Source organism: Taeniopygia guttata, chromosome 4, assembly GCF_048771995.1.
Source record: "Taeniopygia guttata chromosome 4, bTaeGut7.mat, whole genome shotgun sequence".
Taxonomy (NCBI): Eukaryota; Metazoa; Chordata; class Aves; order Passeriformes; family Estrildidae; genus Taeniopygia; species Taeniopygia guttata.
Genome location: NC_133028.1, coordinates 11471294 through 11492836, shown reverse-complemented (window position 1 = coordinate 11492836; position 21543 = coordinate 11471294). Strand labels below are relative to the sequence as shown.

Here is a 21543-nt window from a genome sequence, read left to right as displayed (position 1 = left end):
TTGTTGAACATTTATTGTCCTGCAGCAAAAAACAATTATTGATGAAAATTTTACTCTGCAAAAAATCTGTTTCGAGCTTTGTGCACATGAGTGTTTCCATATGGTGTGCAGATTGAAATGATGTGGAGAACTCAGTCTCCTTTAGAAAGTATCCACTGAAGATAATGGGACTAACCTGGAATTTGTTTCTATTTCCTGTGAGTTTGGCAGAATTGGTTAGGAAAGCACTGAGCATCCTTTGCTACTCTCACAGTGAAGAGGGCTGATCTTTTGCACTGTGCTTTGGATTCCTCTGACTCTGCCGAATAGATTATCTGTTGCTTTTTTGGGAAGAAGTTACAATAATTGTATTGATTGTCTTTCATTTGACTCTTGACTGAGAGGAATAAAAAGCTTCACGATTATTGATTTAGTTTGCACTCAAGTATGTTACTTTTGTTTTCACTTCCCACAGGACCTAATCCCAAGGCCATTTATGCAGTTGTGTAAGGCCTTAATGCAGCAGAGGTAATGCAGCCTGAATCAGCAGACATCCTCTGTGCCTATCTCCTTGCTTAGGCATTTATAAGTATACCATCGCAAAATATACCTAAAATTGATTAAGAGAAGTTGAAACAAATGGATTTGTTTATTCTTTTTATGAACTAGTATTTTCTCTTATGCACCCAAATGACTTCTAGGTAGATCTTTGTTGTATCTACCCCTGTCAGTAATCAGTACCAGAGGGGCAGGAACTCAGGGCTAGAGATTTTTAAGTGCCAGGCCTACCCTGATATTATTGCTCCTAAAATGCTGTATCTATCATAGTAATGGTCAGTGCTAGGAACACGCTCTAGCAGGACTTAGGCAATGTTATCACAGTCAGCATTTAAATTTTAGTGTTTAAATACTATTTTCTTCTCCTTACACCCAATTCTGCATCCTCAAACAAAGCATATCTTAGACAGTACTGATCCAAATAAGTCTGTAGGAAAGGCAGTTGAGCCCCATGCGAGCTAGAAAGGAGATGCCCAGCTCAGAGGCTGGAATTAAGCATTGTTTTTTTAAGTCTCTCAGTGCTTCAGTGTTTATCCAAAACTGTCTCATGTAAATGTGTTGAATTTTTTGCTTAATACTGATTTCTCCAATTCTCTTATTTGGAAAAAGGATTAAATAAACCTATAAATACATGCAAATTTTGCTTGGGCAGAAATATTTAGGCACAAAACACAGTAAAGCAAACAAGTAGACCAAGATAAGCACAGAAATATGCTATTAAATACAAGTAAAATTTACCTCATGGATTAGATTCTGTTGAACTTAAAGGCTTTGTGATTAAAGGACATCATGTGGAATCAACACAACTTCTTCATGTGGCAGCTTATGCACTGTGCCTATATATGTAGTGCCAGCATGTGCATTATTAAAATCACACAATCCTGTAATGACGCAAGTTTTTAGTTTTCTTGGACACCTTTCTTCCATCACTTTCAAACATTTTCACAGGGGTTACATTGGTGCTATATCCCTCTGCCGACGCATTTTCTTGATGTTGCTAGTAAGGTTTTCCTAAACAGTAGGAAATCCTTTGGGGCAAAAACTGTGTGTGTTTAAAATTGTTTTATTATATTCATTCAGCTTCCACTCCAATCTGAATTACTGCCTTATACAGATCAAAATTTTAGGAAGGCAATTAAATATATTTAAGCCCAAGTCAGATATGATAACATGGACAAAGTCCTTTCTCCCAGGATGGTTGGTACCTAGTAAGAGTCAGGTTCTCTAGTCTTACTTTTCACTTAGTGGATGGCCTTGGCAAATCTTTTCTGTTTTGTCCTCTTTTGAAAATAAAGGAGGTAGAGATGCATTGCACAGTGCTTTGTTGTCTTTTGATGAAAAATACCATTTCCAACTTTTTGTTGTTTTTGTTACCATCCAAGTGTAATTAGTATTGTGTTTCCTTGAGAACATTAAGCCCTCTCCAACCTGTGCTTTTTTCCTTCAAAAAAATTTTTGTGTATCTACCTTACGTCCGTGAACCTCCTGGTATTTTGGAAAGATTGGAGGATAGCATGTTCTCTGTTTTACAGATATAACCATGAGGAATCTGTAAGGAACAAAATATACATCTTGCTCAGTGTCCTAGCAGCTTTAACCACTGGACAACTTTGCTACCCTTTGTCAGAGAGAGAAGGCAGAAGAAAAAGCCCATCTGCTGCTTGTGGTTGCTAGGGAGTCCCATGCTGCCCTCAGGTTAGATTGAACCACTTTCTCTTACGTTTGTGTTGGTTTGGGCCACTCTGTACCGAGCTGAAGTTAATTTAGCTCTTGGTTTTTAACTCTCCTGCCCAGTAGTATGGCAGCTGGACAATTCAGGGTGGGCTGCATGAATTTAAACATATAAATTCTTAATACACACATGCAGAAAGGGAGAGCAAATGTAGATTTTGTAAAGTGTTGCTTTACTTTGCTTGTTGTCTGAGGTATGCAGCATGGAAGAAAACTGCTTTTATTGAAGAATTCTCTCACCCGAGACACTGGCAGAATACTGAGGTTTATAGAAATCTGTTCATTATGGCTCTGTAGGGAATTTCCAAGTGTATTAGCATTTTTAGGTCCTCTTATCAGCACTTCAAAGATAAAGTGGCGTGAGATGAACGCTTCTCCCTTTGTGTGCCGGGTTTTACATACACTGTGCACCCAAAATAAGTAGGAAAATCTAAAAGGGATTTATAAGCAGATGTTAAAAAATGCAATGAATGATTTTTCAGATGGTTTTTAATTATGGTTTGTCAGATGACTTCTCATAGGAGCATAACCACAAGGCAAATATTCACTGATGATTTATTTAAAGAAAAAAGAAGAGAAGGAAAGGCAGGCTGGATAGTGTTTTTGTGAGGTACTGCTGTTGGAGGCTCTGTATGTCTCCATAACATTTATCTCCCTGCTCACTGTCGTCATGGAAGCTCAGAACCAACTGGAAGATCCTGCTCTGCATGGGACTGGATTACTGACCCTAACACATGGAAAATTGAATGTATTAAGAAGCAGCCGCATTTTCAACCCTAAGGACTTCACAAGGAATTTGAAACAAAAGGCCAGAGACCTCTGAGGAGATTTTCATCCCAGGGGGGAGTCTCATTTTTAAAAAACAAATTAGCATCACCATAGAGAAGCAGCTTCCAATGACCAAAAATTAGAATACAAAATGAAAGATTTTTTCATTCTCCTGGGTGTTGCTTTCTATCTTTTTTTGCCAGCTGAAGGAGCTCTCTTGTCTTAAACATAGCTGAGGTGAGCTAAGCTGTGACCTCAATGCAGTCAGTTGCACTCATATTGGAAGTGGGAAAACTAGTGACATCAGAATGTCTTGCCAAGCCATGGGTGAAAGATAAAAGAGACTCATTCTTTTATAGAGGGTTAACAACGGCCCCTCTTTATTTATATGTATATAAACTCACTAAGGTCCATGAAAGAAGAAATTTACAGGAATTAATCTAGCAGGAACTGATAGATGGGTATTTTTCCTCCTTGTGGCAAATATCACAGAAGCCTAATAAAAGGCAGAATTCTGAAAAGATCTGTGAAAGTGAGCTCTTGAGATGTGAAAGCTTGGCTTGCATGTACTAGCAAGTGGAAAATCTGGCTATCCTTCAGAACAGGAATAGCCAGGAGCTTTGGGAGAAGGGCTTAAAGGTTTGCCTTTGGAAGTGCAAAGGATGGAATTGCCAGATGTAAGGCATAGGCAAGGACCATGTGTCTCCTTAACTGCAGTTTGCTGCTCTGCTGCACAGATTTGTGTTGCAACAACTGCCTGTTGAGGTGCATGGAGAGGTTAATGGCAGATTTGTGTCTGTGCGTGTGAGATGGAGGGCACAGCACAAACCTGAGAGGCTTGTTTTGCCATTTTGCCCCTGGGGTGGTGGCAGGATAGCTTCTGCCAAGGAATTCTGTGGGGACTGTGTGCTGAATTAATGCAAAATGTGTTTCACCTACCTTTTCCTGTGACAGATGCTGTCCCCTGAGTTGATGGTATATGTTTTGAACTCCTCTAAGGAGCTGTTTTAGCCTTGTTGTAAATGGTAGGAGATTTATAAGCTAACAAGCTTATACTGATGAGTATTTTCACCTTAGGCCTGGCTATCCAAATGTAATACTCTGCAGATTTTCCCCTGAAGGGTGCCTGTGTAGCCTGTCACTTTAGACGATGTGCATTAAGCCTGAAACAACACAAAGAATAAGCAGATTTTAATGATAGCTGTTGTCATATGAGATTTTGCAAGTGAAGCATGAATTTTTGGTGCAACCAAACCAAGACCAAACCCAGCAGTAGTCACTGTTTTTTGATTCTTTGCTGTAGAAAAATACTGAAAATATCTACAGGTCTTGGTTTTTATATGCAAAACACTTTATAATTATAAAACAACTAGTTCTCACAAAGTATACACTCAAAGCAAAATTTGTCAGAAGGCCTCCTCAACTCTCAGATTGTTTCTTAGTTTCTGTCATCCCAGAGTTATTCATGCAGTGCTCTGTGTCGATTTGGTTTTGATGGGATAGCACTGAGTATAGTACCGAGTATAGTATAGTAATTACCGAGTATAGTAATGAAATAGGTAACTACATAGTTTACTTTAAAATATTATATGCTACAACATCCTTATACTTGTGTATAAGTCTATATGTGGGCATGTGTCTATGTACAATTAACAATACTGACACAGCAGTTTCACCACCAAAAGCTGTGGGTTTAGATACTCTGTAGGACAAACTAGAAATCTTTGATGGTAAAGCTGGCAGCAAAGTATCCTTTTTTGGCTCTGTACACTGAACACTTAAAGGTCACAGTTGTCAGGAACAGCAACTTTATTTTTGCAACATAAGTGAAGTGTTTTATACTGGTTTAAGCATTTTACTTTGAGTGAGTTGTGATGTTTGTAATGTGACTTTGCACTGTTCAAATTCAGCGAGTGTTGGGTGACACATTACACCTAATGGGGACTCAGGTCGAGCAGTACCAAACACCCTGGTGTGATTTTGATAAAGAGAGATGCTGAATCATTGTCTGCTCTGAAGAAATTTCCTCCAAGAGCACAGTTAAGATAAAAGGAGAGTAGCTTCTCAACTGTGATAATCAGTGTTTATTAGTATGAGCATGTAGTAATGGTAGGAAGTGGAATAACCAAAACACTGCACAGGGTAACATTGGACAGAGTAAAGGTAAATCATGATGGGGGGGAAAACAGAACAGAGATCTTTTCTCCAGTGCCAAAGGTATATGGGAACATGGCAGGGGAGAGAGGGTGAGAAGGGACACGACCCCCGCCCCTAAAAAAACCCCAAACCAAAAAACAAAACCAAAACCAAAACCAACCCTCCTCCCCCCAAAAAAAAACAAACCAAAAAAATCAGCAAAACCCAAACCACCAAACCCACACTATGATTAACATGGCAAAAAAGCAGAGATGCTGGCATGCCTGTGTGTGAATGAGAAGCCAGTGGTGACAAATGGACACACGACAGCCCCCCAGACATTTGCAGCTGATTAGAAGCACGACAGACGAGCAGCTGGCATGCCAATGAAATATTACAGAATGGAAATGAACTTACAGCTGGCTGGGGTGATGCCCCTGGTACTTCACTTTTATCACTACAGCTCCAGGCTCCTACTCTTTACCCAGTCAATGCGTCTCTCTATCTCCCTGCATACATCCCATTTAATTAGGTTCATTTTAAATCAAAATAGGCCTCAATTCCAGCAAATATGTGTTTTTTTAGGTGGTGAGGTGTGGAGTAGACTCTAACTGTTCTCCTCAAGCACAGCTGAGATTGGGTAGGCTATCACTGGTACAAGAGTGATGCTGATCAGCTAATAGCTGTGAAGGTTTGGAGACCACTAGCTTTCAGAAAATTCTGGTATCGCTCTGCTTTCTGCTCTTTATTTAACTCATCCTTTTTTTTTCCATGCTCTTTTCCTTCTAGCACTGCACAGAAAGTTTGTTAATATTTTGTTCAGCTACCAGCTAACAGAATGAGGTTGCAAATAAGGGAAATACTTCTGAAGTAGTTGTATCCTTAAAAATATATGCCTGTATACTTCAAATGCTGAACTTTGGTTTAACATGTGTAAAATATATTTGCAGATCATTTAGTTCAAGCCATGGTGTGAAAGGTAAGTCTAATTGACTGCTGGGAAATAACAAGTGTAGTCTCTCATTTTCTGCTTTCAGTGCTGAGCTATTAATGGAATCTGCAACTTTTTATTTTTCAGTCTCTATTATTTTCCATTATTCTCTAGATTTAACAGCTTCTAAATCCAAAGGAATACTCTGGATTTAAAATATTGCCTCCAGGAACAAAAAATCTGTTTTCCTGTAGGATGGATGTTTTGCTCTTGAGTCTATTAATTATGGCCTTTTCTTTCAACAGGAATAATTGTGTTATTAATAGTCTTTTCATGAACAGAAGAAAGGCCTCTTTGGAAGGAGAATGCTTTTGCTTCACAAAAGGTTTCTGATAGCCTTAAGGTGGATTTATCTGGTAGAGCCTTGCCTAACCTTCATATTAAACAGACAGAAGCAGTTTAGGGAATTTGGGGATGTGAAGCAAATTAGAAAATAAATTAAAAGCATTATAGCTCAATAGTATAAATTAATGCAGCTGCTGTAAGCTTCATCCTGAGAGAGTTGTCAATATCTGCAAAGCTCCTGCTATGGGGAAGAAAATTAATGTGTATTTTAACATTTGTGTTTTGCCCCACAAGAAGCAATTTGAAAGAGTCCCCTGTAGCTTTGATGGCTTTCCTTATCTTAACTCTTTCCACACCAGTGCCTTGGGTATCCCAGTGGACTGCAGAGGGAAGGGACTGACAGTCCATCCCAGGCAAAGCATGTTGTGAGTAAAAGCTGTGCACAACAGCCACTGATGGCAACGCTGATGCCCAGGCTTCCCTCTGCAGATGCTTCTCTGGGCTCCCGGCTGTGCAGGTTTTGGCAGGCTTGGTCCAGCAATTTCTCCGTCTTGCAAATCGATATTTCTTTAGTTTGATGATTCTGTAGAGTAAAATCCTCTTCTGTTCTGCTAAGGTTTTATTAGTGTTGGTGGGAGAAGAGCACTAACCTCCCTCCCCCTCCTGCATCCCAGCCCTCTGCAGTGCCATTCCCTCTGCAGCAACTCTTTGTGTCTTCCCTTCCCAGCAGAGATTTAACTGTGGTGTTTTTCCTCTCCAGCTCGTGGGGACACCTGGGTGGAGGCTCTACCAAGAGATCAGAGAGGGCAGTGGTGTGCCTCTTTTTATTTATAGGACAGAATGAGGAGTGCTGGTCATCCTAAGCCTGCATGAGACAAACCTCCCAAAGCAGAAAAGAGCAATATAGCAGGCGTTCTGTCTTCAGCATGGATGGAGCAATTCAGAGTGCTTACATGAGAGTTGAGGAGAATAGAAAATACATGCTCAGTTGCTGATAATAAAGAAGACTTGTATGGTGTTTATTTTGCCTGGAACTAATATCAACAGAAGCTGTGTAGTGGTGTTGGTTGTCCAAACCAGGGCAAACTGAAAACTGGTTGTATTTATACTCTTCTTGTACTGAGCACTCTTAGTCAGATCTGGTCCATAGTGCTCCAAGAACTGTGCAAACATATAATGGTAAATGAGAAATTATGTTTCAGGGAGCTTGTGATCTCAATCAAAATAAGATGTTTCAAAACTCGTGAAGGGATGGAAAGTTGTGATGGCAACCATGATGTGGCCCATGGTTAGCTAGGCAAAAATCAGTCCCTGAGGGTAAGCAGAAGGAGATAGTGTCTGGTCACAGTTAACTGCTAACCTTTAAGAGGAATAGATTTGACAGAAGAACCTTTTGAGCTGGTCCTGAGACTGCATTTCTAGGGCTGGATGTGTCCGAGGTGTAGGTGACAGGACAAAAGGCCATTTGAGGTTGCTGTTTCTGGTGTGTTTGAGCATACTGGAGAGAGACAAGCAGTGGAAACGTAGGCTGTGCAAATCTCACTGCAGAGCCAAGGAAGGTGTCCTTGAATGAAAGCCAGTGGAGGGAGCTGAGTGGTAAGAATGGTGTGTCAGAGCTTTATGATGGTCCTCATGGAGATGAGCTCGGTGCTATGAAAATGTTGAGTTTGCTTGCTGGGTGCATGCTCCTCCTCTGTGATGAGAAGGCCATCTGTGGCAGAATATGTCAGCAGCAGATCTGGAGAAAATTTCATAGACTTATCTAACTTGCTGATATCTATGAAATATCCTAGAGAGAGCACATTCCATGGTTGCAGATAACATAGAAGATGTTTTTCTGAATTTTAGCTTGCAGGGTCTTTTTAGGGGTTTTTGTGTCCCTTAATTTCTAACAAAAAAAGAATTACTTTTGTCTTTAATACCTGCTGCTAGTCTTTAAGTTCTAATCCTAGTGCAGGGAAATAGATTATAGCATACTTCTGACAGCACATGACTTGCTTCTGGAGCAAACAAGAAAATTGATAATCTTGAAAATCCAACCTTTGCTTAAATTCTTCCTACTTCTTCTCTCGGTGTTTCTCCTGTAATTTTATCTTTATTTAAACCCTGAGAAAGTGTGAATATTGGCTTTGTCTTTCTGCCTTCTTGAAGGTACTCAGTGAACTTTAGATGACTTGTCATTTTCTGTGTAAGGAGAAGGATGTTCAAAGAAGACAAGGAATTGCACATATGTGGAGAAAGATGAAATAGAGTATTTGGAAAAATGTTGGACTGAAAAATTCATGGTAAATGCAAGCTCACCCAGGCATAACTTTGCATCTGGTCTGTAGCCTAAACTTCTCGCAGCCTCTGTGCAGAACTAGAGAAATGCTGTCTGGGCAATTTGTGTGAGCTCCAAACAGTCTGAATGGAGCAAGGAAGCCTCACACATGACAGCAGGTGCTAATATCTTTATTCTGCTGCACCTGAAACCCCGACATTCCTCCGTAATGCTTCTGAAAATGCAGGTCAGTTAATAGGAGTAGAGTTCTCATTTTTGATCCTGTATTTAATTCCCTGAAGCTATTATTGCCTTGAGGAAGGAGGGGAAAAGTGGAGAAGATGATTATACTTGACCTTATGCTATGGACTTGTGCAAACTCTTGGATTAGCTATGAACACTGTCAAAGCTTGGTTAGTAAGCAGTGGGGGATATGACACTTTGTAAAGCATGTTGCTGAATATGCAAGTGACCAAAATTGAAATGGAGGGGACAAGAGAGAAGCAGAAAACAAATATTGAGGCCAACTCTGAAAGTGAAGTGCTGTCAGGAGTTAATGCCTTTTTCTTTCTTGTCAGAACATCAGTGATAATCAGACAAAATGGTACTTACTGTAGAGAAACAATTAAGTTGGGTCTTCACAACCCAAGTGATTAAAAAAAGTAGGAATTACACTACAGGAATGTGTTAGAACAGAACCTGTGGTGGCTAAGCAGCAGCTGTGCATCAAAATAGATGGAGCACAGAACTGAGCACAGAACTGATTCTTATCACGTTTGCTTCTCTTTACCATGTACCACTGCACTTTCTCTTACATTATCCTATTATTAGCATTACCAGCTTCCATTTTGGTAAGGATTGCAATGTCTTGAATAAGCCTTTTTTGGGAGCCATCTGGCCTCAGATGTCAAAGAACAGCTGTAGATAGAGCTGGCTTCTAATGTAGCTAAAGTTCACATCTCTCTGTAAGATAAAACAGAGCAGTGCCCACATTGATGCTGACATAGCAACACTGAGCCTTGGGGAGTTCTGTTTCTCCTTTTGGTTTTCTTTGCCTTCAGCCTCTTCCTCCACTAGGGATTCCCAGCCAAATCTTGTTCACCTTGCTTGTGTGAAAATAGTTTTTGTTATCAGTAGGATTATTCACTTGGATTTTTTGACTATACAGTCTGTGCCCTAAATGTAGACATTGCTTATCAAATAGATTTAGAAATCTTGCTATTATTTAAATTTTGCTAAATACTCTTTTTGGTTTGTCTGTGTCTTTGTGGCACTGGGAATTCAAATTCAAAAGCAGTTCAGCAAATTGGAACACACCAGAAAACACTTCAAAGAGTGAAACTATAGGGCTGGGTTCTGTTCTCATTTCTTGTGGTGTAAATCTGGTGCAATGTGGACATCTTACAGATTTATGTAGCTGTCACAAACTGTACCCAACCTAGGAAATGAAAGTGATTATTGTTTTCAAGAGTGGACTGTGTGCAGGAGAGAGAATTTGAGAACTTGACATGATTTATGAAAATATAATAATTTTCTGAATTCCTAGGACTTAGCAGTAGCATTACAGCTCAGCTGGAGCTTAATGTGAAGTAAGAAAATTTCAAAGGCAGCATTAACAGCCAGACTGCTTCCAAGAGTGGGCACGTGGTTGTTGCATTCCCTGTGCATGGCTCCACAGAAAGGAGAGCAGTGCCATGACCCTTTCCTTTCTTTCCTGCCCCTGGGGCTTGGCACTGGGAGTGATGCTGAGCTGACCCAACCCACTGCAAAGGGAGGCAGAGCAGAACATAAAAAGATATGTTGTCTCCATACCCTCTCTGGCTTTTGAGAATCAAATAGAATCTGAGAATGACCTGGCTCGCTGATCATCCCTCTCTACTTCCATTTCAGTAAGTAAAAGTACCTGTGACTACTGTGTACTGTGGAGCAAGCAGAATTTTATTTGTGCTATTGCTTTAATAATGGGCTGTGCTGTCAAAACAGAGCAAATGGGGAATGAGCAATGAGAGAGGAAAGTAATCCCCTGTTTATACCAAATCATTTTCCATAGCCCTCTCTGAAAGGAACAAAGAGAGAGTAAAGTTGAAGGAAGAGGGTGCTGCAAAAACATGTTTTGATTGCTTTATGAAGTATCTGTTAACATTTGTCTTTAAAATTTGCTAAGCTTAATTGATTAACACTGCACTTAACATGGGCATTTTCCTCAAGTGCAGCTAGATTACCCTACCCCTGACCTCTTTCCTTTGTTTGTTCTTTTATTTTTTGAGTGAATTTTTGATAATTAACTGCAAAACAAAATGTGATTCACTGTTTTAAGTGCTCTCTTTAATTTTCTGTATTCTTTGGCCATTGAAGTAATTGCTTTTAGAAGATAAATATGTTCATGTTATGAAAACCACTCCCTATAAGTATAGTGTATATCCAAACTCATGTTCTCATCCTCATCAGATTTATTTTTTTAGATAAAGTGCCCTTGCATGTAGTCTCACATTTAACAAAGTGCCTTGACCAATATACATTCCAGTGAACGTTAAATGAAATAGATACTGGGCTGGGTGAGTTTTAATATTTTGTACTTTCTCCATGGAGTCCCTGAAAGTTAATCCGAACCTTGCTTCCCTTGGGCTGCCAAGTAATGAGGAACAGAAAAAATGGGGAAAAAAAAAGAAGAAAAAAATGTCCAGAAAACTACAGGGTAAAAGGCTATTATGGGATGAATAAAATACTGCAAGGAGGGGTTAAAAACACTGCCAAGCCACACTGGAGGTTTATATCAGGGTTATCTAATGAAAGCACAATGAGAGGAACATGTATGATGTATGGAAGTGTGATGTAAATGTAAATTATATGATTATCATCCTACATCTAAGGACGTGGCAGTGCTTTAGATTAAAGTTTATAGACAAGATATATTTTAAGTACTGCATAGATGAATTATCTGAATTGCAGGGGGCTTGGGTGATGTGCTGTAGCTACTGAGCCAGTTGCAGAGCTGAGATTAACTTTGAGAAACCTCAGAGCAAGGGACTCTGGTGTCCGGTGGATCCGAGAGCAGAGCTGGGATTGGAGCTTCCCTGCACAAAATGTTCATCAGGATAAAACTGCAGATCACACACAATGTTCTGGTCAATTAAGGCTGAAAATAGTCTTCAACAGTTGAGGATTTTTTTCATTCTTTTCCCTTTCAGTTGTCCTGGCATCTCTCTGAGAACTTTCTCTTGCTGTGAGATCTCTCTGCATGTCTGTGGCCCTGTGCTTAGACAGCAGTCAGTATTCAAGATGTTTCATGAGCTAACTTGATACTGAGAAACCAGGTTTCACACTTGTTCACTTCTTTCAAAAAGAAACAGGTTGTGATTCTGAATTACCTTCTGCAGGCTTTAATCTTCTGGAGACTTTGTCATCCATGGATTTATTTAAAATTTACTTATTTTCCCAGGCCATAATTTGCTTTGTCTGTCCAGGAGTCCTGTATGAAGACAAGGGAAGAATAGGTACTGCCTTAGTTATTTTAAGTTCTTTTGCTGGTATCTAACCAATGCCTTTCTGGATTTGGTCTTTCTGGGAATTGAGTCTCATTTTATTTTGCACCATAGTTCTTCAAAGGACTCAAACTCACCACAGGTGTTCTTAACCAGTAAATCAGCTGAGCCATGGTGACTTCTGTGAGTGTGTGTTCATGAGGCTCATCCCTTAACTGTGCCCTGAGTGCTCACAGAGATCTCCAGTGAGATGGCAGTGATTTGACTAGCTGCTCTAGCTTTCTGTCTGCTCTCCTTGTTTTTTAATGGTGCTTTAGGAATCCTAAATAAGAAAAATGATTGAAGTTATCATTCAGTTGCTAGCCTTTAAGAAAGCTTATTTGTTATTAATCTTAAAATTCAGTTTACTGTCTTTTTTCCCCCTTCTTTTAAGTCAGGATGTGTATTACTTGATAATTTGATCAACTCTTCAGCAACAAAGGCCAGCCAGTGCCTCATTGCATGTTGTGCCCTCTGGTTTGAATAGTAACAGCACATTTTCATGCTGAGTTTAGATGAATTGGCTCCTGCCTGTGTGTGCTGGGTAATGTCCTTTCATATTCTTGGCATTGGTAATGAATAGGATTTTGAACACTGCTTGTTAATGTTAAGGCTTATTGTAGGAAAAATGCTCACAAAAACTCTAAGCTTCTAATAAGTGCTGAAAAGCCAAAGAGGGTATCAGAATTATGGTACTAATTCAGTTGCTATTGGTTGCTTACTTGATCTCTAATTGCCTGTACATGCACTTAAACTCATTTGCTCCTAGGTGACTTCACTTTACAGTTCTCAGGGTTTTTTTTCCTGTTCCTTTGCCCATACATAAGAGAACTCTGTCAATCTGTTTGCTAATAGGTCCGCATTCATTTTTAAAATCCCAAATATCTTCTTGAACATTAGTAGTATTCTGGCACCTTAATTAAAAAGAAGTTTGACCGTTTTTTTTGGAAAAAAACAATAGCTCTGTTACTGATACCATGGTTGGCAATAGGGTAAAAAAGCCCCATCAAGAACTGTAACCAAAAACCTGATAAACCCCAAAAACCCCTACTAAAATGTCTTTTGCCTGAAGATGGTCAGAGTATTTGTCATTGTGTGATTTATTGCTTGCAAAACCAGGAACTATCAAAACTGTCCACTTCTTATTTAACAGCGTGTATTTCTGAATATTAACACAAATTGTAAGCAACTAACAAATAACAAATTGCCATTTTTGAGGAATTACTGTGATTTGGATATCCTATTTGATTTTACAGCAGAATAGTGCTGTTGAAAACCTGGATTTAACACAGCAAAGAAGGATTCTGTATGTTGAGGGGTTTTTTTACTTGTGTGTTTCGTTTTTTTTTTTTTTTTTTTCCCCAAGAGAGATGTTTATTTCAGCTGTGGATTTAATCCTTCCTTCAAAGAGAGCTGGAGGATAAAGTGAGTGCCAGAGCAGCACTATGGGTTCCTACTGCACTTTTGTTCTTTGCTCCTGCAGTGTTAAACAAGTTTCTGTTAATGTGGTGGTGCAGGTGAAAATGCTGGAACTTCATTAATGGTCCTGCTGATAAAGTGTGAGCCAGAATAAAATCCAGTTCCTCCTCTGTTCACTGAGTTAGATTTGCAGAACGAGCAGGGACAGAAAGCAGCATGCCCTACTTGTGTTATTCCACTGAACAGGTTTCACTGAGACTCTACAGGGGCAGTAGAGTGAAAGAAAAATAGCAATTAAAATGTGAAAACCAAACATCTGAGGCCTTCCGAGTGAGACTTCACAGGCAAATTACAATGGGTCACCTGTGCTGTAGCCAAAATACACTGAGGAAAATGACTGGAGAATGACACATTAACACATGGTTTTACCTTGCAGTCTGTGTAATTCAGCAAAGTGTCAGAGAAGGGGCTCAGGCTCTGACACAGGCACCTGTGACTGATTTGGTACCTCCTTAACTCTAGCATGCATAAAATGGATGGTCTTGTGGCCAACAAACTCTCTAGGTCTTAGGAGTAAATCTGAATGAATAATAATGATTCTTCCCATTTCCTAGTTAGAATGAATTAAAGAAATATGAAACCAAATACCAGTTTAAAGCCATTGATTTTTTTCTTCCTGCCAATTGTTCCCTAACTTTCATGTGAGAGTAAATTCAGTGCTATGTATGTACTGTTGCAATGTATAGTTTTAAGAGACAGGCAGTGACAAAGATAGTTCTGTTCAATTAAAGAAGTAGCCAGCTCACTGATGAGTTACAGTAGATGCTAAAGGAAAATTTGATTTTGTTCTGCTTTTCATAGTCTCTCGTATAGAGCTATTTTCTAAACAATATTTTGCATAAACCAATTTAACTCATGTTGAAGAGTGCCTCAACATGTTTTTTAAGGAACATGAAGAAATAAAACCTTTTTCAACAATGGGAGTGCATCTAACAATTCACTGTCCTTAACTATCACAACACAGAGGAAAATGAAAAATATAAAATCACAGTCAGGTGAAGATGGTAACAACAGAAATTCTTTAAAAACCAGTGCTTCTAATCTCTTGGTAATGCAATCAGTATATTCTCAAAAAGATTTAAGGCAGTAGGAGTTTCTTTAAATAGTAGAGTAGCTTTGAAATTCCCTTTTATACCTGGGTAGAGCAACATTAAATCAAGAGGCAGCATCATCAAACTTGCATTGACTGATGAAAGAAAAGGGTGGTTTTTTTTTCTTTCTCCATGAGATCTTGCTAGCTGAAAATCATTTGTGACAAAAATCAGATTTTGTATCCCTATTACCTTCCTAGGGAGATCTTTGCAGTTCTAACCAATGCTTTGCTTTCCCTCTCTGTAAATCACCCAAATCTTTACTGGTTTTCACTCAGTCATGTATACTGGAGACTTTGCTTATTTCCCAGGGCACACTTCAGATGATGCATAAAACTGAGGTCATGAACACTGGTGATAATTAAAGATCCGTGGTATGTATGTTCTAGGCTGTTAACTTGGGTATCTGGGCAAAATTCCAGCTTGGGTAATTATGTGCAGTCTCACTGGCTTCTGTCATCAGCTGCCACTGGGTAAGGTATTGCATTCAAGTCCTGTCCTACATGAGTGTGTAATATTACTGTGTGTTGGTGTATGAGATCCTCAGCATGAGCTAGCCATGTGCACTCACAGCCCAGAAAGTCAAAGCTGTCCTGGGCTGCATCCAGAGCAGCGTGGGCAGCAGGGCCAGGGAGGGGATTCTGCCCCTCTGCTCTGCTCTGCTGAGACCCCACCTGCAGGGCTGCATCACTCTGGGGCCTCCAGCACGGGAAGGACATGGACCTGCTGCAGCAAGTCCAGAGGAGCCACCAGAAGGCTGGAGCATCTCTGCTCTGAAGACAGGCTGAGAGTGTTGGGGTTCCTCAGCCTAGAGAAGAGAAGGCTCTAGGAAGACCTTCCAGTACCTAAAGGGGGCTACAAGAGGTATAGAAGGACTTTTGGCATAGGCATGTAGTGACAGGACAAGGGGAAATGACTTTTAGCTGAAAGACGGTGGGTTTAGGTTAGATATTAAGAGGAAATTCTTTACAGTGAGGGTGATGAGACACTGGAGCAGGTTGCTCAGAGAAATTGTTGATGCCACATCCCTGGCAGCATTGAGGGCCAGGCTGGATGGGGCTTTGAGCAACGTGCTGTGCACTGAAAGGTGTCGCTGCCTGTGACAGAGAAGTTGGAACTAGATGGTCTTGAAGGTCTCTTCCAGCCCAAACTATTCTATGATTTTGTGATTCTATTCGTTGCTCAGTCTCCTGGGCATATGTTCTACGAACAAATTTACCCTTTAAAAAATCACTAATGACTTTATATGTCTGTGCTGTTGCCTCATAAAAGCATCCTCACCATTTACTGAAAGCCAAGTGCTTTCAGTATTCCTTGTGAAACTACCAGTTTCACAGTTGAAATCACCAGTTATTTTAGAAAAAATAAACTTTCATCAGAAATTCAACAATTTCTCAGCAGGTTTTGTTCACTCCTTTTCCCCCCAGCTATTCCCTCCTCTCCCCCCAGTAAAACTGAATTTATGAGAGTACATATATCTTAGTGTCAGAGAAGAGTCAAGGAGAACTGCAGTTCATGCCATCTTTATGGAAAAGAAGTCGATTAGAAAAGAATTCTTGTTGCTATTGTCTTAATGTATTTGTATATTCATAAATACTGACATTGTGTTCCACTGTCTTATCTGAACGTTAGTTGAAAGCTTTTGAATATCTCAATCATTAATGCTGTAATAGATTCTAGTTCAAGGAAAATAATGCCACTTTTTATTCCATCAGATGCATTGTGAGAACTATATTTTGTCTTGCTCATGCTTTGCTGGCAATTACTGGTAAGTAAAAAATTCCTGAAGATATTGGAGGTGTAGTTCTGTAGTTCTAACACCATCTTATGCTGCTTAGAACACAGGGCTAAATATAGCTCTGGTAATTTTTATTTTTAAATTTGAGTTTTATCATAAGAATACACTTCAGTAAAGTATCCCAAGGGACTACTGTGATGAAGTTAATATAGCAGAGATTTTATGTTACAACATCACCTGCAGCAAACTGTGCTGTCACCAAAAACATTCTGCCATTATGGAAATAACCTCCTCAGACTTATTTTTTTTTAATTATTTTTTTGAATAACAGGAATAGAACTCCAAAATGAAAATTAAAAAAAAAAAATCAGAGCCTAGATATTAGTGGGATTTTATATCTATAAACACATATATATATCTATATAAAATGCCTCAGAGAATAGGACGCCCACAGACAGCCTCACCATCTGTAAGTCTGATGCTGGGGCTGTTGACTGCTTACACAGACTTTCCTTTCTGGTGTTGTAGACAATCATAGCAGTGAGTATCATGGATTCTGAGATGTCAAAAAAAGCAAATTTTTTTCCTTTTTTTCTGCTGCATTTTTTCCTGTTAAAGAGGAGATAAAAAAGGGAGAGGATACAATATATTATTGGATGTGATCGGAAACTCTCTTTCCTGTTGAGGTGGGACTAGCAGCAGTTCAGGAAAATTCTTGATCCTTTGCTTATGTTCTATAAAGAACATAAAAATATCTTTAGATATTAGTAAAAACTTTTTCAGCATGAAAGCCATTGGTAGTTAAGCACTACAAAAGTTGTCCAGACATACAGTTGTAGGATCCTCACTGTTTTGCTTGGTACAACCCACAACAGCCTGCTCTATCTTGAAGTTGACCCTGCTTTCATCAGGGCGTGATCTTATGGTTCTTATGACCTCCAGAAATCCTTTCCCTTGTATTTTATTATTCTAAATATGCATCTGGCTATTTGGATGTGAATTTAGTACTTGTTTTTCCACTAGCTTCACTAAATTATAACTAAAAGATCTGTCCATGTGCCATTACAGCAGGTGGAGATATTAATTTTAACTTCAGTTGGAATTAGTACATGTTCCAAGTCTCGGTAGTCCTGTTCTATTGCCCATTAAATCAGACCTTATGACTCTTACTCATTTCTCTAATTTCTCTAATCCATTTATATATGTGACATCTATAACAGTGTGTGGGAGGCAGTTCTACACTATTACTGTATGAAAGAAACATTATTTTGTAACCTAAAAGTTTAGCTACTGTTTTATCTGCATTTTTTCCCATTGGCTTCCCTCTGAGGCTTGATACGACTTTGTCAGGCCATTTATATGGAGCAGAAACAGTAAGAAAAACATCTTGAATAAAAAAAGTTAGTACATAACACTGGATTGGGAGCCATCAACCATGACAGAAGATGAAAGTGTTGAAATTTAAATAAGCATCCTGGGCAGTGTATTTCTACCTCATCCTCAGCACTAATATGCTGTGGCTGTAAGACATTCTGCATGCAGAAGTTAGAGTCTCTGTTTAGAGCAGGACTGCTGTGCAATGGATTATTTCTCAAAACTCCCTGACTAGCAGTGAGGGCTTGGCTGGTTGAGCAGCATCCTTCCACCCAGCTGAGGAGCAGCCTGCTAGTCTTGTTGCTTCTGAGAGGAGCCAGATTTGAGCTTGTGACCCCGAGGTGAAAAGCTCTGTATCCCATTAGCTTTTCTCTGAGGGATGTTCAGTCTTTCCATTTTTGAGTGTTTAAAGTTTGCTGGATTTTCTTTGATGGCTGAATTTGGCAGCAGTGAACCGTTGATAAGGAATGAGATCAGACCTGTTCCCCTGAGGTTTCCTCCCTTACCCTCTCCACTTGTAGCTCAACAGTTTGGATAGTGAAGAAATCAGTTATTTACCAACATTGTGTGGCAGCTGAGCAGAAAATTGTCCTCACATCTCTCTAAGAGTCTTTAGCTCCAAATCATGCAAGACTCAGCTTGGAATGGCTGGAAATATGCATGACTGCAGCAAGATAAAAATGGTAATGGCTTTGTAATCAAGTCAAGCTTGGTGTTGGAGCCTTCTCAAACTTGTCTGTAAGGCAATTTGCTGATGGGAATGGGATCCATCATGTGTGTACCTACTTCCCAAACTGCTCTTTAAAGCACTGAGTCAATGGCAGGACCTCCCTGGGAGATGGGAGAATGTGGCATCTCTGTGTCTATGCAAGAGACGATTGAAACAAATACAATTATTGGCTGTAATAAGAAAATATGGACTTTCCCATGAGCCTAATTGTTTATTCCTAGAGGGTTTATAGTACAGGAAATTACTTCAGGCATTTCTGTCTTGAATGATATGTGAAAATAAGTGGTCCTACTTGAAAGAACATAAGATAAAAAATGAACAGTGATATTGATACTTTTTAAACAAACCAGCTGGGCTAAATTTTTTTTTCAGTACAGCCATATTCAGCAGCCTTTTATAAAGAAACAAGGATTATATCTCATGCTATGTATGGAGAATTGATTCGAGCAGATAACCTGGAATGTGGGAATCTGCCACTACAGCTGATATGCCACCAGTGAAGCTGGGTGACATTCCTTATGGAGTCTGACAGGAGGCCTCAGTGCAATGCAGCTCTGCCAGCTGTCTCTCTTCCATGGAGTGTAGCACAGTCCATTTAGATTCAAATTTGGTTTTATTCTTTGATGAGTGTTTAATAACCACTTCCAAATCTCTGCACAGTTGGGAAGTGACGTTGTCAACAACAGGTGCAGTCAGCTGAAACTATGCGGTAATGCTTGTTGTAACAGCCCTGGGAAGATGTAAACCAGAAAAGTTTTATTTCCATCAGGGCAGAGTTAACTAAATGGAATTGAATTATCCCAGGATAAAATAATTATCCTCTTCCCTTGTTTCACTTTCCATCATAAAAAGAATGGGATGGGATTTTTGGTTAGGGATAAAAATTAATATATTCTCATCCCAGCTTTGAGACCAGCTTGCTGGATGACATTTGAAAATCACATGGACAAAATTTTGAGTTTATTTTTCTACAACCAGGTGCTTATATAAGCCATCTAGTTTCTTAATGTGAACCCACAACTCTGCTTTTCATTCTGGACACCCAACATTCCCAGCACTTTCTATTTCTGTAATTAACTGTATATTTTTACAGGCATTCGTGACTAAATGTTTCAGCTTTATGTTTGCTGTAGGACCTCTCTGGGTTTCCAGGAAAATTAGTGGATCTTAGTGGAACATGGAAGCATGAAGTAACTTCTGAAATATTTTATTGCTTAGATTTTTTTCTGGTTAAATTTGAGACAATAATTCATATGTCATTGCATTGTTTTGAGCTTTTAATCAATTAGAGTTGGATCCTGCAGGATCCTGAACATCATTGGCTCTGATGGATATTAATAGCTGATTATGAAGAGCACCTGGTGCAAGAAGAAACCTTAATATTTAAAATTTCTCTGAGGTCTTTGCTGTGAGATGCTTTTCAATTGCTCAGGCTTATTAAGCTCTATCCACATGGTAGGAACAATGGTAGGAACACACTTCTCTGTCAGTGGGGATGAGCTGTTTGTGGAAATGTTCTTTTATTCACTATATGCTTTACTGTTTTTTCTTCGATCTTTTCCACTGACTGTTTCATATAAATGTTTTGGTGAACTCTGAGTGTTCGAAAACCTTCCTTCTTGCAACACTCCACTCTCCTTTTCTGTTTTCTTTTTCTGATACTCCACCTTTTTGCTTTGCTTCTTCAGTGCAGCAAAACAGCAGGCACAGAAATCTCTGTCCTTCAGAGCAGAAGGATTACAGAGGTTAGATGTTGCAAAAGGATACATGGAATGAATAATTCCCATTAGAAAATCAGTTTGTTGACTAAGGGAAAGGAGCTGGGGAGGAAGGGAAGAGGAGAAATAGATTTACTTGAAATTATTTTTCCCTATTAAGTCTTAGTGTGAACAGCTGATGTCTGGGAATTCTCTAAACTCCTTGTCTTAACCATGAATCTCCTGTTCAGTGTGTTAACCCCCTGTTTGCCAGGAGATGGTTGCCTCAGTAGATGGCAATCTCTTTCCTCACTCAGTGCAGAGGCCGTGAGCCGCAGGGCGCTCCTGCAGATCCCCTCTTTAGGAGAGGACACAAAAGTCACACCCCAGCCAGGGCTCAGTCAGGATTGTGCACAGATTCCATGGAAATATGTGTGTGGCCTATAGCTCTCATTAATTACATCTCATCTTTCCAAGTGAACAGCTGCTCTTTTTTATTGTACCATAAAGTTTGGAAGCAACAGGGACATGAGATCCAAACTCTGTCTCACTAGCAGTAGCTTTGCATGGCTGTTGAGCTCTGGAGCTGCTGTTCATTCACACAGTGGAAATGGACCATGTGTCAATCTCAATATATTGTCTTTAGCAATGTGTTTGTCCAAAATTATGAGAAAAAGCCCAAGGAAGTAAGTAATATGGGTAAAACCCTAAGGACAAATGACATACGAGGAGGTGTACTGCTCCCAAGCAAAGCTTCTCACACAGAGACAGATTTCGTCATGGAAGAGAAGCTACTTTTTATTTCACTCACATTATGATAGTTTCAGCAAAAACTGCACTGTTTTTAGTATAACACAAAAAATAATTTACTTTGTAACTGTTAGTAATAATTAAATGTTAATATTTTATTAAAATATTTTAGGAAGAAATGAAACCTGCTATGCATTTCTTGTTAAAATATTAAAAACGTTCAGTCCTAACTTAATGAATTATTTTTAAAAAGCCATTCATGAGACTTAGAAAGAATACAAAATGCAATTTGAAGTTGAGGTCTTTTGGCTTCCGCGAGAGATTCAGCATGATTTTACTCAAATCCAAGAGAAATTGGTGTGATTTTAAACAGTGCTTTTGGTTTTCTTTATGTAAGCTTTACAAGACAAGTAAGCTTCCAGCCCCAGACACCATCATACAGTGACTGAAACCCA

The 21543-nt window shown here is 39.4% G+C and overlaps 1 protein-coding gene across 8 annotated transcripts in view; it reads left to right on the top strand.

Annotated features, from left to right (window-relative positions):
- SORCS2 (sortilin related VPS10 domain containing receptor 2) overlaps window positions 1–21543 on the top strand; it is a 533588-nt gene that overhangs the window by 62746 nt on the left and 449299 nt on the right. The window contains exon 1 of one of the 8 annotated variants that reach the window (XM_072927963.1): window positions 5513–10597. The exons of the other annotated variants lie outside the window; for them this stretch is intronic. The gene's annotated coding sequence lies outside the window, so the exon portion shown is untranslated. Of the gene's footprint in view, window positions 1–5512; window positions 10598–21543 lie in introns of those variants that run through there. 8 annotated transcript variants of the gene reach the window in all.